Below are 6,802 nucleotides of genomic sequence, written 5' to 3' on the forward strand. Positions count from 1 at the left end.
TGGGAAATAAGCACTTTTTGTGTTTCTTTGCCTCAAGTTTGAAAGCCTGGGACTCGAAAAGTATTAAAGATATCTTAATATCCTTTTAAATTCTGGTTCTTAACTAACTTTTCCTTCTGTATTTCCATTTTAAACACCCTCGATGGTTCAGTTCAAGAAATATGGAGATCTCAATGCGGCTCCATGAGTAAATTGCTCAATTGTCTACATTTTCAGTGGTCAAAAACCAAATGTATCTTATATGCAATCGTGTTGATAAAAAAACATGAGATACAGTTCTAGTTTCAGCATTATTTGTTCTTCAGATATTCCTCTTTAAAAGAAAAAAAAGGTATCAGCTGTGTGCAAAGAGACCCACATTTTGGTTTTTGACCACTGTACATTTGTACAATTGACCAATTTACTCATGGAGCCGCATTGAGATCTCCATATCTCTGGGATTGAACCATTGAGGGTGTTTAAAATGGAAATACAGAAAGGAAAGTTAGTTAAGAATTAGACTATAAGAGGATATTAAGATATCTTTAATATTTCTTGAGTTACAGGCATGCAAACATGAAGTACAAACACAGCAGAAGTGCTTATTCCCCATGTTTGAACGCTCACCTTTGGCATACAATGCAACACAGATTGATTAAGTCAACAGATTTCACTAAAAGATCCGCCAATCTCTGTGTGAGAATAAAATAATGCTGCTGCCATCTTTCTAAAGTCCTTTTTACACTCCTGTAATTTATCTCAAGATCATTTTTGACCCCCTCAATAACAGTGATCATACTGACCTGTGACATTTAATCCTCTGGCTTTCATCACTATTTATGTTTGTCTTTGTATTAACCAAATTTAGGGACGTTTCCAAAATGTGGTTGGTTTGACACTGACCCGTATATACACAGCGTGTGAATTGTCTGTATGCTTGGATGAGCTTTCAAAAACGAGCATCGCACAACCTCAATGCAGTGCCCTTGATTTGACCTTTCATTCCCAGTGACAAATGAAGATATATAGAGCACGATGTCTCATTAATATCTCACAAAATAGCATAAAAAAGTGAAATAACCATTGCGTAATGCGACAAACGTGACTGTTCGACATGCTTATTGTTGCATAAGTATATTCCGTATACACACTCAAAAAAATAACTTGTTGAATGAACATAAAATAATCATGGAAAGTATTTCCACATGATTAACTTGCTTTATTTCAGCATTATGCAATTATTTTATTCTAATTTGATGTACTTATGTTGGGTCAACTTAATTTATTAAGGTTGATTCAACTTATTTACTATGGTTAGGCACAGCTTAATTTAATAGTGTCAGCCCAACTAATTTGCAATGTTTTGGACCACCTAATTTATTTAGGTTAGCCTAACAAAAGTGCTTAATGCTGAAAGAAAGCCATTTAATCACATGGAAATCCTTTCCATGATTTAATTACATTAATTAAAAAAATAGCTTTTGAGAAAATTTACAAAACCGTTTACAAGATTTTATTGGCTAGCCAGAAGATGGTTTTGTTACATCCATGGCATGCCCCGAGTAGTTTTTTTAATTATTAAAACAACTTTAATAGTTATTAGTAGGTTCTCACACCAAACACATGCTCTACACCACAATGGTAACCTCCAAAAACACTAACACAACAAAAACTTTTAAATACCAGCATTAAAAAGTCTCTCAATTTTCTCATCTTGTTAAAAATGCATCAAATTGCACTTTATTTAAACATTTAGCCTCCGAATTCAGCCCCTTTGCAAAGCATGATGGGAAGTGAAAGTCTTATTTCTTTGGGTTACTTGATTGAAACATTCAAAATCAAGTTATGTCAAAGAGTTACGTTTTTAAGTCAGTTTAACATGAATCAATTACATTTGAACCAGAAACCTAATATAATGGTGTTAAATCAAGATGAACTGCTTAAATAAAGTGAGCAGCATCATAAATAATTTTATGAGTGCAGTATGAACTATATAGATACACTGAAAAAAATTATTCGTTGAATTTACTAAAACATTTTATCGTAAGTGGTTGCAATCAATTTATTTGATCTCAATTTAAACAAAAACACATGCAATTCCCATAGAACCAAATCATTTTTTTTTTATTAAAATCAAAAATCAAAAAACAAAATTTAAATTATTAAAATTAATTATGCTTAATTTAATTGGGCCATAATATTTTTTTTCAGTGTATAGTGTAAGACTGAAATGCATTGCTGACACTTTACATTAAGGTTTTATTTTAGTTAACGGCATGATGTTATCTGTTAACAGATGCTCTAAAATATAGCTCATTGTAAGCTAATGCACTAAATAATGTCAAGAAATGAGACGCGTCCCCTTCCCGAATGCATATGCATGCTCTCAGACGCATGTCGTCCGCTGGTCAGAGGTTGAGCACGCTGGTCCTGACACCAGCTCTCCATTGTGCATCTGTCATAATCCATCACGGCCCTGAATGGAGTGTCTTGTGCGGGGAAGGAGGGCACCAATCACACGCCTCATTAAACAGGCTTGGTTACTCAATGTAGCCGTGATCCCAGGACACTCAGCCTGTTGCCGTCTGCAGGAGCGCCAAGCTCTCGGGATGAGGAGGAACGAAGCTGGCCTTCCACACTTCCCCACACTTCAAAACAATTCACTGTCGTTAGTTGCACTCAAATCATCCTTGTTCACATTACTTAGAAAACTTGTGTAACTAAATGTACTTAGATTTATGAGTTGTTTGCCCCACTTTATGTGGCCTTAAGTACTATGTACTTACATCAAAAAATAAGTACAATCAGTGTTGGGGGTAAAGAGTTACAAAATAACGGATTACAGTAACGATATAACTTTTTTGGGTAACGAAGTAAAGTAACGCATTACACTAAAAATATTGGTAACTACACTACTTTACTAGACTATAGGAAGGCGCTTTCCTGCGTTACTCAAGTCGTGTTTGCCTGTGTGTAAAGATCTGATCTGCTGCGTGCACAGTTGCCATAGAGCAGTGTTTCCCAACCGAGGTGCCGTCTGACAAGTTCAGGGGTGCCGTGTAAAAGTCCTTAAAATTCTCTCTTTGTAAACTTTGTTCAATGCATATAGTCCTGCAGTATGTTCGAATATAACCAGTCATTTTCGCAGTCATCACAAATGAGAAGTTGCGCGCGCTGTGAGAATATTTTGTCTCTGTGCACTCATCCAAAAGCGCGCACACGTCTCACAGAGCGCAAATATTGAGTTTTCTTTCAAGTTTTGCTCTTGAACGGACAAACTCACACAAAAACTATGTCAACATGCCCATCTTGATGAGTATTCTAGCAGACATAGTCTGTATATGCCTTAAAACGACGCATATCCGAGCATTAGGTCTTAAAGGGGCAGTATTATTAGGTCTTAAAGGGGCAGTAGCCTTTACTGCTGTCTGTTTAATGTCAAACAACAAAAGACAAGGGCATCACTCACTGCTCTTGATTGAATATATTTTGTAAATTTAATAGGATTAATGTTTAATTTATACAGTTAAATATGCAATGTTATTTTACATTTGATTTCTGTACCTGAAAACTAATGTTAGACGTACCTGAAAAACCTGAAAAGCATTGTTTATTTTATTAGTGTCTTTGCTCAATAGTATTTATTTGTGCTGCTGCTTGTATTTAAATTATTTGTTCTTATTATTTTCTTTATCTTTATTTGACAGTAGTCCGTTTTGTTTGTTTGGGGAAACACTGCCATAGAGCCATGATGTTTGTCCATATATCTACACAGTAAATTAAGAAATGAGAAAGTAAAGTAATAAGTAGTGTAGTTACTTTTCAAATACAGTAACTAGTAAAGTAATCTCATTACAATTTACAGATGTAACTAGTAACTAGTAACTAATTACTTTTTTTGAGTAACTACCCCAACACTGAATACAATGTACTTAATGTGTTTAAATTGTATTGCAAAACGCCTTTGCTGATATTGAGGTGGGATACGGGTACACTGTAGATACGTGGGATACGGGTACACTGTACGGGTACACAGAAAGTATCCGTACTATATACGGTGAATAACTGTAATAGATCTAACCTTACATTTCATTTCATTTTACAGTAAAATACCCTTAAATTTACAGTTTTTGGAAGTGAAAAAGAACAAGTCATTGTGTAATTTACAGTGAAAACCCATAAATTGACATTCCCAGAATTCCCAGCGTGACACTTCGCTTTTGATGTATTTTCATTGCAATAACTATGTTTCTTCTTTTTTTTTTATTAATCAGTTATGTACATTAGGGTTTTATGTTACATCTGATGTTGGTAAATTAATGTTTATTGCATTTTTTAAATTTAAGTTTTACAATGATGGTGTTTAGTGTGTGTGTCAATGACACTGAGCTCTTCTATATTTTAGTATTGTCCTCTTAAAAGCTTTGATTCATCATGTGATTCTCATCTCCACTGTGATTGGTGGTCGTCCGTATATATCAAAGGTACATAAAAGATATTAGTATTTCAATAGGTTGGTAATTTAACATTATTTCAGTTAATGAAATATGTGTTTTTTTTACCGTAAATTGTTTACAGTGTAAAAATAATAATTACAATATAAACCTTTAAATTATATGGTTTTGAACTGTAAAAGAAAACATTTTGAAACCGTAATTATTACATTATAAACCTTTAAATTATAAAGGTTAAAAAGCCTAAAACGTTACTGCCGTGTTTTTTACGGTAAAGTTCTGGCAACCACAGCTGCCGTTTTTTTACCGTAAATTTTACGGGGATTTTTTTACAGTGTAGGGTTAAGGACAGGTGTGGTGGTGTGGGTAAGTTTAAGGGTAGGGTTAGGGACAGGTGTGGTGGTGTGGGTAAGTTTAAGGGTAGGGTTAGGGGCAGGTGTGGTGGTGTGGGTAAGTTTAAGGGTAGGGTTAGGGACAGGTGTGGTGGTGTGGGTAAGTTTAAGGGTAGGGTTAGGGACAGGTGTGGTGGTGTGGGTAAGTTTAAGGGTAGGGTTATGGACAGGTGTGGTGGTGTGGGTAAGTTTAAGGGTAGGGTTATGGACAGGTGTGGTGGTGTGGGTAAGTATAAGGGTAGGGTTATGGACAGGTGTGGTGGTGTGGGTAAGTTTAAGGGTAGAGTTAGGGACAGGTGTGGTGGTGTGGGTAAGTTTAAGGGTAAGGTTATGGACAGGTATGGTGGTGTGGGTGAGTTTAAGGGTAGGGTTAGGGACAGGTGTGGTGGTATGGGTAAGTTTAAGGGTAGGGTTAAGGACAGGTGTGGTGGTGTGGGTAAGTTTAAGGGTAAGGTTATGGACAGGTATGGTGGTGTGGGTGAGTTTAAGGGTAGGGTTAGGGACAGGTGTGGTGGTATGGGTAAGATTAAGGGTAGGGTTAAGGACAGGTGTGGTGGTGTGGGTAAGTTTAAGGGTAAGGTTATGGACAGGTATGGTGGTGTGGGTGAGTTTAAGGGTAGGGTTAGGGACAGGTGTGGTGGTGTGGGTAAGTTTAAGGGTAGGGTTAAGGACAGGTGTGGCGGTGTGGGTAAGTATAAGGGTAGGGTTAGGGACAGGTGTGGTGGTGTGGGTAAGTTTAAGGGTAGGGTTATGGACAGGTGTGGTGGTGTGGGTAAGTTTAAGGGTAAGGTTATGGACAGGTATGGTGGTGTGGGTGAGTTTAAGGGTAGGGTTAGGGACAGGTGTGGTGGTATGGGTAAGTTTAAGGGTAGGGTTAAGGACAGGTGTGGTGGTGTGGGTAAGTATAAGGGTAGGGTTAGGGACAGGTGTGGTGGTGTGGGTGAGTTTAAGGGTAGGGTTATGGACAGGTGTGGTGGTATGGGTATGGGTAAGTTTAAGGGTAGGGCTAAGGACAGGTGTGGTGGTGTGGGTAAGTATAAGGGTAGGGTTAGGGACAGCTGTGGTGGTGTGGGTAAGTTTAAGGGTAGGGTTAAGGACAGGTGTGGTGGTGTGGGTAAGTTAAAGGGTAAGGTTATGGACAGGTATGGTGGTGTGGGTGAGTTTAAGGGTAGGGTTAGGGACAGTTGTGGTGGTATGGGTAAGTTTAAGGGTAGGGTTAAGGACAGGTGTGGTGGTGTGGGTAAGTTTAAGGGTAAGGTTATGGACAGGTATGGTGGTGTGGGTGAGTTTAAGGGTAGGGTTAGGGACAGGTGTGGTGGTGTGGGTAAGTTTAAGGGTAGAGTTATGGACAGGTATGGTGGTGTGGGTAAGTTTAAGGGTAGGGTTAGGGACAGGTGTGGTGGTGTGGGTAAGTTTAAGGGTAGAGTTAGGGACAGGTGTGGTGGTGTGGGTAAGTTTAAGGGTAGAGTTAGGGACAGGTGTGGTGGTATGGGTAAGTTTAAGGGTAGGGTTAGGGACAGGTGTGGTGGTGTGGGTAAGTTTAAGGGTAGGGTTATGGACAGGTGTGTTGGTGTGGGTAAGTTTAAGGGTAGGGTTAGGGACAGGTGTGGTTTTGTGGGTAAGTTTAAGGGTAGGGTTAGGGACAGGTGTGGTGGTGTGGGTAAGTTTAAGGGTAGAGTTAGGGACAGGTGTGGTGGTGTGGGTAAGTTTAAGGGTAGGGTTAGGGACAGGTGTGGTGGTGTGGGTAAGTTTAAGGGTAGGGTTAGGGACAGGTGTGGTGGTGTGGGTAAGTTTAAGGGTAGGGTTAGGGACAGGTGTGGTGGTATGGGTAAGTTTAAGGGTAGGGTTAGGGACAGGTGTGGTGGTATGGGTTAGTTTAAGGGTAAGGTTATGGACAGGTGTGGTGGTGTGGGTGAGTTTAAGGGTAGGGTTAGGGACAGGTGTGGTGGTGTGGGTAAGTTTAAGGGTAGAGTTAGG

This window comes from Gobio gobio, assembly GCF_949357685.1.
Source record: "Gobio gobio genome assembly, chromosome: 4".
Taxonomy (NCBI): Eukaryota; Metazoa; Chordata; class Actinopteri; order Cypriniformes; family Gobionidae; genus Gobio; species Gobio gobio.